This window comes from Chionomys nivalis, chromosome 4 (genome assembly GCF_950005125.1).
Source record: "Chionomys nivalis chromosome 4, mChiNiv1.1, whole genome shotgun sequence".
In the NCBI taxonomy this organism is placed as follows: Eukaryota; Metazoa; Chordata; class Mammalia; order Rodentia; family Cricetidae; genus Chionomys; species Chionomys nivalis.
Genome location: NC_080089.1, coordinates 76,447,890 through 76,460,276, shown reverse-complemented (window position 1 = coordinate 76,460,276; position 12,387 = coordinate 76,447,890). Strand labels below are relative to the sequence as shown.

The window sequence follows — 12,387 nt, the reverse complement described above, 5'->3', positions numbered from 1 at the left end:
TATCTCAAACAAAAACCCCTTATAGACATGTCACCTGCTTCAGGCTCCTGCCATGAGTTTTCCTGCTGTCATGGACTCTAGTTTTCAGGAGCCATAATAAACAGTTTTCTTTCTTGCTTTTTTCACGTTTCTGTACAGCAGTAAAGAAGACTGTTTAGAAGAAGAATGGTCAAACAAGAAGGATCCGGGGCATGGCGGAAGATAGGTGGGAGCCATGCCCCTCATTTCCGTGGTGATGCCACTTCCCATCGTTTAGCCATCACAGGGACAGCCTTGTCAGCATGACACCCAGACTCATCACTTTTGGGCCATTACCTCCCACCATTTGCCCTCTTAGACTCTTGGCCATCTCACAATGCAAAATACATTCAGTGCAGATTCAAAAGTCTGCAAAGTGTTCAATAGTTTCAGTACTGCTTTAAGAACCCAAAGACCGAGTCTCAGCTGAGATTAAAGGCAGTCCCCACCGTCCCTTTTTTCTGAAACAGTATCTGTAGCCCTGGGTGACCTAGAACTTGCTGTGTAGATCATGCTGGCCTTGAACTCACAGAGATCTGCCTGACTCTGGCTCCCTGACCAGCCTGAAGGCATTCACTTACCTGTGAGCTCCTGTCATCTGAAAACAAGGTGCATGCTTCTAATGCACAGTGGCACAGAAGAAACATTCCCATCCCAAAAGAGAAGAGGTGGGACATAGCAACGAATGATGGGAACAGAGCAAGACTGAAATTCAACAGAGAAAACGCACTACATGTTCAGCGTCTGGGGCTCATGGTAGAGCCAGACCTGCTCCAACCTGCACCTTCCACTTGGTCCACCTGCAGCACAGTCTCTTGGGGATATTCTACTCCATGCCTGCCACTCTCTCCTGGGGATGTCGCTTGGTTCTGGCATCTCCATCATCCCAAGGTCTCCATTGCAACTAGACTTTACCTTCATAGCTTCATTCAGTAATCTCCAGGGAGCGGGGGTGTCTCTCTCACACCTTGCCACTTATTGTCTGGCCTTGGGAGCTCTGACACCAGCCCCCATGAGCCCTTAAGTCCTTTGTCTTTTATGCCTGCAACCTGCAACACTTTATCATGTAGATGATATGACCAACTTCAGTCACCTGCTTGAGATGCTTCTCTCTCTCTCTCTCTCTCTCTCTCTCTCTCTCTCTCTCTCTCTCTCTCTCTCTCTCTCTCTCTCATATCAATTTCTCTGTGGTGACCCAGCGTGGATAGGGGAGTTCTTTGCTAGGCATTAGCTTTTGAGGAGCAGGGACCCCTTCAGCAGTATTCTCAGCTTAAGCATGGCCCTTTAATTGAATTTGATTTTTACAAGGTGGAGCCTCCTCCTATGCCTCCTAAATATTACTCTTAGGTACCTTTTGCAGCGCAGGTCTGGAGGTATGTCTTTAATGGCTCTGGTCTCTTGTGATTCCGGCTGCTTTGTTCCTTGCGCTCTTCCATCTGACCGCCTATGCTGCTTCTCCACCTCTCCTTGCCAAACTTCACAGGTTCTGCCTTTCCCCTTCCTTTTTCGCTTCCTCTTACCGTGGACCTGCGGCAGGCAAGTGAGCACCACCCATGCCACAGCTTGATTGCTGCCTTAAATTTTATTTTGCCAAACAAATTAGTTCATTACTTTTAGATTCAGCCTCAGCATGAAACCTCAACAGTTAAGCCCCAAAATGAGACTAAACATCTGTGTATGAGAGTGTCAGTCAGCTTTAGTAAACTTGGTTAAATATATTTGACTTTTGTATTTTCCCTACCTTATCTTATACTGGCCTTGAACTGATGTGAAGCTGAGTATGACCTTGAACTTACCATTTTCTGATCTGCCTTCTGCCCTCCAAGTGTTGGGGAAGGTGGGCTTGTGCCATCACACCCAATTTTATGGGGTTTTAAATATTTAACCCAGAGCTTCCTGCATGATAGGTAAACACTCTAGGAAGCTACATCTCTAGCTCCTTAGATTCCATTTTTCCATGTAAAGTATATATATACATATATCCCAAGTTTTTCTAGATAGTACCGTTGTTTAAAATGTGAAGGAAAAAGTAGGGTATTGATATGCTTCTATAATCCCATTTCAGGGCCATACTGGGCTACAAAGTAAGACTCTGTTTTAAAAAAGCTAAACATATCAAAAAAAAAAAAAAAAAAGCAAAGGAAAACAAAAGAGTGAACCTGAAGGAAAAAGCAGCATTCTGTAGTATCGCCTCTTTGGTTTTCTGTGATACAAAGCATCAGTACAGAGGTTGAATAGCCCACAGTCATTTGACTTAACTTTTCTCTCAACAGGTTTATCTTTTTGTTCTCCTCCCATATTTCTATTATATCTTTCAGCAAAACAAGGTTTATAATATGTATCTGTGTATATATGGTATATATGTATATATATGTCTGTACATATACACACATACATAATTTTACTTGGTTTCCTGATCTTGGAATGCATATATGTATTATAAGTATTTTCCAGATGTGTGGGTTTCATCACTTTTGTCTGGGTTTACTCCTTCCCCTGCTGCTAATGCTTTGGTTAATAGAAGTATTTGCTTAGGTGGAAGCGTTACTCCAGTTCCTGGCATCCATATACTCCAAGAGTCTGGAATGTTTGGGTGGAAGTTCCATCCCAAGCCTCTTCCCCTCAGAGTTGCCTCAGTCCAGACTCTGCCAAAGGATGACCCCTCCCCAGAGATGCTCAAGACCACTCCCACAGGTGAACAAACTGTCCCCAGAGAACAAACTTCCAGTCTTCCTTTCCCATCTCTTCTCTGGGTTGCTGGAAAGCTACCTGGCAGTGTTAATGTATCCATTAAAACTGGGCTTTTTCTAATTAGGTTCAATTTGGTGTGATATGGATTATTGTCAGCAGAGTAGCTTATTGGGGTGCAGAAACTTTTTGGTATTTTAGTTGCTCTTTTCTGGACCATCATGCTCTGCTTTAGCCCCTGTCACTCCTTTCACCTCTCTGGGCATCAGCAGTCTTGATCTTCCCATGTCAACAGCTTATTCAGGTTCCCAGTAAAGCAATGCTGTCCCTGATGTCTTAAGAGTTTCTCCTTTCCAAATGACTACAAATGCTGCTAGCCACTGTCCACCTCTCCGATGAGGCACAGAGAAGAGAGCATTCCTGGCTTCATGATTTTCAGCATGGTTTATCTCTGAGCTTTTCAACAAAGGTGGGGGAGGGGCTGGAGAGATGGCTCAGTAGTTAAGAGCATTGCGTGCTCTTCCAAAGGTTCTGAGTTCAATTCCCAGCAACCACATGATGGCTCACAACCATCTGTAATGAGGTCCGGTGCCCTCTTCTGGCCTGCAGACATACACACAGACAGAATATTGTATACAGAATAAATACATAAATATTTAAAAAAAAAACAAAGGTGGGGGAACCTTTGGCATTTTTATCTTTATTAAGCACATTAATGGTGAAACAGTGATGGGGCATGGAAGTGCCATGTGAATATTTCAATATGCCAGCAAATATCAAAAAATTGGAGAGCTATTTTGAGCAAAATAAATGCAGCCCTTTTGTTACAAATGCCCAAGTGCACACCTGCTAGCACTTGGTGGGGAGCAGATTTGTCGGGTTAAAATTGGCTCATCTGAGATTTTAGGGCCATGGGAAGAAATGAGCGAGCGGTTATTTCTTTGTTGCACAAAGGCTTCCTGTGCAGCTAAAACACAAGCCTATTAAATATTATATTTTAGAGCAGTAATCTGTCCTCTGAACAAATAAATTGGCAAGTAAAATATTTTCCCAATTATAGAGGAAATAGTTTTTGTAAGGGATGGAATTTTTTGTCTCATTTCATATTTATCAACTATATTAACTGTTTCCTTTTCTAGAGCATTTGGATATGAGTTTTCTGTTTTGTGAGTCAGTATTCCAAATTCTTTTTTGTTATAAGTTGATAGTTTATGATTGTATAAGTCTGTGGAATACAAAATAATGCTATGATTTTTTATATGGTATAGCACAATTAAATCAGTATAGTCGTATCCATCTCAAATGTGGTGATTTTTGTTTGTGATTTAACAAATAAAGCTTGCATGAAGATCAGAGTACAGAGTTAGCCATAGAAGCCAGGCAGTGGTGGCATGCACCTTTAATCTCAGCACTTAGGAGACAGAGGCATATGGATATTTCTGCGAGTTCAAGGCCACCCTGGACTACACAAGATTGAATCAGTCTAGAAGAGAAACAGAGCCAAATGGTGGTGACTCACACCTTTAATCCCAGAGCTAGGAAAGTGGCGACAGGAAGTGATATGGCTGGACAGAGAGAGGAATATAAGGTGGGAAGAGACAGGAGCTCAGGATTCAGTCTGAGGATTCATAGAAAGGGCATTCAGTCTGAGGATCTGTAGGAATTAATTAATTAATTAGCCCCTCTATCTGACCCTGGGTGTTTATTAAGACCAGTTAGAATTTGTGCTATACTCAAACATTTAACATTTAGAATGTGCTGAGAACATTGGAACGTTACTCTTAGTTATTTCAAAATATATGATACACAATTGTGTTTACCATGCTGTGCAGTAAGAGAGGGTGGGGGATATTGTGTGAGAGTTCGTGCATACAGATGCTGAGGGTACTCAGTGACCTGCTCGTCACTCTCTGCGTGCTCTTTCGAAGCAGGGTCTTTCTCTGAACCCGAGCCTGGAATTTCCTTGGCTAGACTGGAAGGCAGCAACCGCAGCAATCCTCCTGTCTCTGCCCTCCTCAGAACTGCGGCTGTATGTGTGCACAGAATGTTTGGCTTACTGTGTGGTTGCTGGAATCCAGAATCTAGAGCAAGCACTGTTACCTCGTAGGCCATCTTTCCAGTCCCCAGTAGTTTTTGGTCTTCAGCGTTTATTACCCCCCCCCCTTCAAACTCAAATCCTGGGTGTGAGATGCAGTTATTTAATTCTCTGCTTAGCTCCCCTGGGTCTTTTACTGTTTTATAAATATTTTTCCCTCTTGTGTATTATAAACTTTTTTGTTATTATGAAACCTTTTATTCAGCTACTTTCTCTTCTAATTTCTGTTAGAAAAGTTAACACTCTATGATCAACTGCAGAATTTTGTAACATGCATTATCCAGTTTTAATACATGTTCTCTGTAGTGGGTCTGAACTTTCCACCAGTTATTTTGTGGATGACTACTAGGTTAGCAATATTTCCCATGACTCCTTTTTTTTTTTTTTTTAAAGATTCATTTATTTATTTATTATGTACACAGTGTTCAGTCTCCATGTATTCCTGCAAGCCAGAAGAGGGCACCAGGTCTCATTACAGATGGTTGTGAGCCACCATATGGTTGCTGGGAATTGAACTCAGGACCTCTCGAAGAGCAGTCCATGCTCTTAACCTCTGAGCCATCTCTCCAGCCCCCCATGACTCCTTTTAACACATTTCCTGTTACCTTTCCATTTATTAGCAGAGACTATTTTCTGGCATCCTGGATTGGGTCCTTATTTTCATCACACACATGTACACACAGACAAAGAGAGCCCCCCCCCCCAGGAGTGTTGGGAATGAAGATGACCAAGATAGAAGAGGCTTCATTCTCCTTCCCCAGGGCCTCTCCCACCATTTACCCTGCCAGCCTCTCTTCTGTCGATTAGTGCCTTCTCTTCTGAAGCTCCTCTGCTCTTCCCAAGGCTCTTCCTCTTCCTTCAGGACACAGTGGGACTCTTGGGGCTAGACCTTAGAATCCCTTATCTTTTATTGGTCAAATTAAATCAGAATCTCTTTCTTCTCATGGTCCCCTTTCTATTTTCATAGCCCACATGCTTATGATATGCACACATTTGTACATATGCACACATACTAAGTATGAGTCAACCTGTGAGGGAAAGCTTGCGTTTGTCCTTTTGAGTCCAGGTTACTTCATTTAGCATGCTGACCTCCACTTTTATCAGCTTGCCTGCAGACTTTTTCTTTGTAGTGGAATAAAGTTTCGTGTGTGTGTGTGTGTGTGTGTGTGTGTGTTTGTGTGTGTGTGTATCACATTTTCTTTATCCGTTGATCTATTGAAGGATATCTAGATTGGTTTCATTTTTCCTCGCTAGCATAAATACTGCAGCAGTAACAAGGGTGTGCACCTGTCTCCAGAACACGTTGACTTAGAGTCCTGGCAGTAAAACCAGGAGTAGGGTAGCTGGGTCACGGAATAGTTCTAATTTTCAGGTTTTGAGGACCCTCCAACACTGATTTCCCTATTTACTATAACATTTGCATTCCTACCATCGGTTATTAAGTGGCTTTCTTTTCTTTTCTTTTTTTTTTTTTTTTTTGGTTTTTCGAGACAGGGTTTCTCTGCAGCTTTGGTGCCCGTCCTGGAACTAGCTCTTGTAGACCAGGCTGGCCTCGAACTCACAGAGATCCGCCTGCCTCTGCCTCCCGAGTGCTGGGATTAAAGGCGTGCGCCGCCACTGCCCAGCTACTAAGTGGCTTTCTTTCCCCACATTCTCACCAGCATTTCTTGTCGTTTGATTTCCTGATGATAGCTGTTCTTCTTGGGGTAATCAGCCCAGTTTTTTCCTTTTCTTTTGATATAGAGTTTCTTGTAGCATAGACTGTCTTGACTCTCTATGTAGCCAAGGATGACCTTGAACTTCTGATCCTCTCGTATTCACCACCCAATTGCTGGGAGTACAGGTCTATGGCTGGTTTATGTAGTATTGCAGATTGGACCCCAGGAGAACCCGGAGGGATTCAAGCCTGCTAGAGAAGCACTGACTCTACTGACTGAGTCATATCCTCATCCCTACAGCTCTAATTTCCATATTCCTGATGGCTAGGCATGACATTTGTTGGCCTTTTATGTATGTCTTGTCTTAAAAGTATTAGCAATTTGAGAATTTCACAGTGTATTTTGGACATATTCACACTATCTCCCTTCCACACCACACCCGACCCTGAGCTTTTTATTTGGCAACCTGTGGCTTTTAGGAGGAGTATAATCTGTGTTGGGTAACTCTAATTAAGCACTTAATATGAATATATATAATATACATAAGCGTATAAAATAACTAGGTTTCCATGTGACTTTTGCAAACATCCTTGCAGTTATTCCTTCTCCAGCCACCTCTCTACTATGTATGTCTTAGTTGAGAACTCCATTCTCTTAGTCCATTTATTGAGTGATTGACCTTTTGATGTTTATATTTGTGCTTCGCTATGCATCCTGTAGGTTAATTCTCTGTCTGCTGTGTGGTTATAAGACCTTTTCACATCCTGTAGTTTGTCTCTTCCACTTTGGTGCTGTTTCCCTTTGATTGTATGGAAACCTTTTAGTTTGATGGATTCTGCTTGTCAGCTCTTGGGATCACTTCCTGTTCTGTTTGTCCTTCCAGAAAAACTTTGTCTATGACTTTTGAGTGTAATGTTTTACCTAGGTTTTCCTCTGCCAGTTTTAAAGTTCCTGGTCTTATATTAAGGTCTTTGATCCATTCCTTGTGTGTGTGTGTGTGTGTGTGTGCGCGCGCGCGCGCATGCAGGATGGGAGATATAGATTTAGTTTTATTTTTCAATACATGAAAATCCAGCTTTCCCACCATCCTGTTGAAGATGCTGGCTTTCCCTAATACGTGTTTGACAGCACTGTCAAACATTAGATGTCTGGCTGTAGCTGTATGGGCTTATTTCTCCATTCTCTATCCTGTTCCATATCTTAGTGCCAAAACATACAGATTTTGTTCTGATAACTCTAGTGTACTTTGTTATCAGGTGTGTGATACCTACAGCATTACTCTTTCTTTCTTGAGTTAATGTATGCTTTCATATAAATTTTAGAATATTTTTGCCTTAATTCTGGAAGAATATCTTTGGAATTTTGTTCAGGATTATGTTGAATCTGCAGATCACTTTTGTGGGAGTTCTCTATCTTCTGGTTTTGTTTTCTTCAGTGTCTGAAAGTTTTCATTGTAGAGTATGGACTTCTGCCTTTCCTCATTGTAGAGTATGGACTTCTGCCTGTCCTCATTGTATAGTATGGACTTCTGCCTGTCCCCATTGTAGAGTATGGACTTCTGCCTGTCCCCATTGTAGAGTATGATTTTGTAGGAAATGCTTTTGGTTTGCAGTATCTGTATTGGTAGTTGGTCAAAAGGTAGGCCACGTTGATGAGGACAGGGGTAGGAATTTGATTTAAGTTATATAAAATACAAAAAGATGAAAGATTGCACTCAATGTTAGAATGCTTCCAGAATAGAAGTGGGTGTCATTGTAGCCCAGCCATGCTTTTTTCCAAGGTTCGTGGCATTCTCGACACTGTTGTTCCATATGGGAATCCATAATAGTGGTTCTTCTCTATGGAGGAATTTTAACAACTTGGGTACAACTGATAGATGGCTGGCCATATAGTAACATGAAAGGATGCAGCCCCTTTGGAACTGAGATTCCTTGCCCTTTCTCAAATGCAGAGGAGAAGGATTAGTAATACCAAAAGGGCAAAGACCTTGTCGGATGGAGAATGGGGTGACGTTCTGTTTTGTTGAAGGAAAGGCTCCGTGTCTGCTAAGAACAATAGTGGCTGTAAGAAGCCTGGTGCCACGCGACAGCCCGGGCAGTTGGGGTTTCTCTGAGTATAATTGCACAGAATGTGCTCTAAGTGGGTCAGTGAGCTCTAATCAAACATGTAGATTTGAAGAATAGTGTCGCTGTGTGTTCTGTCACATGACTGCTCAGTGCTCAGGCACCCTGCCAGAAGAGCTACACAAATTGTTCTCCATGTGCCCTGGCTGATACCAAAAACAAGGCTTATGAATTCTTTTCTCTGACTATGTAAGGAAGCTGAAAATTTATGATGTAATATGGTTTGAGTGACATCTCCTCAATTGTGTAAGAAAAGTAGGTGATTTAGAACATTTGAACACCTGCTTAGATCCGTCAGGCTAATGAGGAAAAGGACTGAGGAGTTACTGGGATCATGTTGAGATCATAGCACACTGTGTTTTTCCAGCTAGTTGTGTACCTTCCCATGTTAACTAAAGCAGTATTTGGGATATGCCGTAGATGAGGATATGGTCAACCTATGGCCTCTATTAGATGTAGAGATCTGTAGGCTATCATTTTTTGCTGTTTACTGCAGACTTGAGTACCCAATTTACTTGATTTCTTGTATGTTACATACGGGCGGACCCTGGATGTGTGGAATTGGTGATAGCTTTTATACTTCTGCTATTACGCCTTCCTTGGAAAACAAAGTAGGCTTTTCATGCTCGAGTAAACACATTGATGTATTATGAAACTGTCAGACTCTTTGAACAATTGGCATCGGCTCAGTTATTCAAATATGTGACTCTTTTCAATGGCTTTTGTGCTTGCTGATGCTTTGGTACAACTAGTAAAAAGAGATTTGCCATCCCTTAAAATAAATCTCAACTGATTGTTAAAGAAATCTCAAGGATTAGCACCCATTGAGTATCTTGTTCATTATCAAATACGCCCAATTAGTAGAATCATTTGTCTAGATTCATAGTGCATTTACATTATCTTTTTTTTTAAATCTTAAAAACAATTCAGGCAATACTCTTGTCACCTGACCTGTGATCGATCTGTCTCCATCCCCTAATGTTCTCACTGCCCTCTCTTGCCTGTGCCAGTATGGCTTTTTACAGAGAACTTGGTGGGATTTTTTTTTAAAGAATTTTGTTTGCATGGTAACCCTTTTTAAGTTCAATTGTATTTTTAATAATCATTTTTATTATTGGCATAATACTGAATTATGTAACATCTGGCTAGCCTGTTTACTTGTTCACAACATGCTTTCTAGTTTTTATTTTAACATAATGTGGAGATGTATTTGTGCACTATGCTTGTTTTGGCTCTTTTTAGTTATAGTCTGAGGAGCGGTGCCCAGAGTATATCAGTAGACTTGAAAAGTTTTGTCTTTTGTGTGTTGCCCACTCGCTTTCCAAAAGGCACTGCATCTTTGGAACATTATATAAATACCATTTTTTAAGCAAATAAAAGAAGAAGACAATTACTAAATATCAGTATCCTATGATCAATGTTTGGAGCCTCCTGTCATCCTAGTACAGATGCTCTCAGTCATTGCACCGTTCGGATCAGCTGGGAACAGGAGCCTTTTGCCTTCCCTGGGCTTGTGAGAACCCCAGCTCTGCTGTTTCTGTAGGTAATGTGCTTCCGTGCCGCCAGTAGCGTGTTTGCTTTTCAGCTGGACTGTGTTCCACTTCGTAGCTCTCTAGAGATGTCTACTAGTGGGAGTTGAAGACTTAACACTTTTAGTTTCTTGCCTTTCTAATATTGCCGTACTGATTTTATCCATGTAGATGGTTTAGTATTCATTTATATTATGATTTTCTCTTCTTCACTCCATCCCCGTTTGCTTGTTTGGTCGTCTCCACGTGGAGAGTTGCAGATGTCTTCTTTGTGCACATCCGCCAATCCCTGAGATGAGGGTTTTGTTTTTGTTTGTCTGTTTGTTTTGTTTTTTGTTTTTCAAAACTCCATCTGGGAGCCTATATATTTGGTTTCTATGTAGTTTGATTATTCTCAGGGATTGTGGTTCAGGGGCATATGGGACTCTCCCTGGGAATTTGTTTGTTTTTCTGAAATTTGTTGATTTACTATCCTGAGTATTATATTGTTCTTTTAAATTTACATCCACATTTTGGTAGTTTTCTGGGGAAAGTGTGGGAAAAGCAAATTTTTCATATTCGGGTGGAAAATGATTTCTTGTCTTTTTAAGGCAGCATGCCATTGACTCTTCATTCAGGTTTGTATCAGGTCCAGTGCCATTCTGAATTCAAACTCCTTGTTGTTGCCCCTGTATTTCACTCCTCTTTGGAAATTTACAAATTCTAACTAATTCTGTTAGTTCAGTATTCCTTACTTATGGTTTTTATTTTCATTCTTAGTTATTTTTGCATTGTTGTGATCAGAATAACTGACAGAAACAAGGGGGGGGGAGAGGTTGATTTTGGCTCATGGCTTTAGTCCATCATAGCAGGGGAGAGAGATGCTTTTATGGCAGTGTGAGCCCAAGGAGGTGAAGCCCGGTTCTGGGCTGTAACCACCAAGTGATGGTGGTACGCTTTTGCCAGCTACCAAGTGATGGTGATACACCTTTGCCAGCAAGGCTGCCACCGACTGTAGCTTCCTTCAGTCCCTGCCTCACAGCACTGCCAGCTGGGAAATGAGTGTTTCAAACATGAGGCTGTGGGATACAGTTCTGCTCTAACTATAACGTGTTTGTGTTATTCTGATGCTGTGCCCTTGGGAACCAGAAAGCCATGTTCTGTAGTTTTCTGTGTTTTTTGGCATGGATTATTAATTACTTGTGGAGTTGTTTAGTTTCTGTCTCTGTCTCTTTCTCTCTGGTTTTGTTTTCCCATCTCAAACTTCTTAGGAAATTTGTTAATTTTATTTACCTCTCTTAGAATCTTTTGTGGAGGCTACATTATTTTTACATTTCCAAGTGTTTTTCAGATTTTCTTGATTTGATTTGATAACATAAAGCTTCAGCTACCCTCCTCCCCCCACCGAATCCTATACTTTTTAACTGATGAAGTTTTCTTTGATTCCCTGTATTGTTTCTTTGTGGTGTGTTTATGCAAGCTTGTGTGTGTGTGTGTGTGTGTATACCCACTTGGATTCTTGCATATTGTAGGCTTTTTTTCGTAGGTATCTAGAAAATCTAGACTCCGTTTAAATTAGAAATCCAGGTCCTGGCAGTATGGGTGAGCTGAGCCTGTGCAGACACTGTGTGTGTTGGGGGTGGGGGCGTCATGCCAGCTGTTTTCTAGGATGATTGGTGTCACTTGGTCTGTGCCCATGCCTGGAGTCCTGGTTGCCCCCAGACAGGAGGGTGAGCTCTCTCTGGTAAAGCCCCCATGCTGTCAGTTAACCTATTGCCTGGCTGGGAAGGGAAGGGAAAAGAAGACAAGGATTTATCTGTTTCTTAAAAATGAATTTTCAATCAGTTTTCCTTACATTAGAGGTACTTGACCTAATTTCTTTATGGCTACTTAACAGCACAGCTCTTGTTTTCTCTCCCTCCCACCTTCTTTTCCTCCCTCCCTCCCTCCCTCCCTCCCTCCCTCCCTCCCTCCCTCCCTCCCTCCCTCCCTCCCACCTTCTCTTACTTTATGATTATTTGTCCTGCTTTTTGGCTTTAAGAACTTTGTTGTATAACTGTCTAGTTTACCTCTTGCTTTGTATGTTCTGAATCTTCATAGGCTTATTGTATATTTTTATATTTGTGTTGATCTCTGTATATATTTTAGTATGTTGTTAAAGGGTATAGAAGAAAGATTTACATATTCATTGTATTGCAGCCGTGGGGAACCAGTATGGACTTTTGATTCCTAGTCAAAATATTTTCCTACTTGCTGCACACAATGTGAGATATTACATCTATGACCAATGGAATTAT

At 41.5% G+C, this 12,387-nt stretch overlaps 1 protein-coding gene across 1 annotated transcript in view; it reads left to right on the top strand.

Annotated features, from left to right (window-relative positions):
• Positions 1 to 12,387, top strand: part of Lrrc1 (leucine rich repeat containing 1) — a 115,314-nt gene that overhangs the window by 33,378 nt on the left and 69,549 nt on the right. The gene's annotated exons all lie outside the window — the stretch shown is intronic.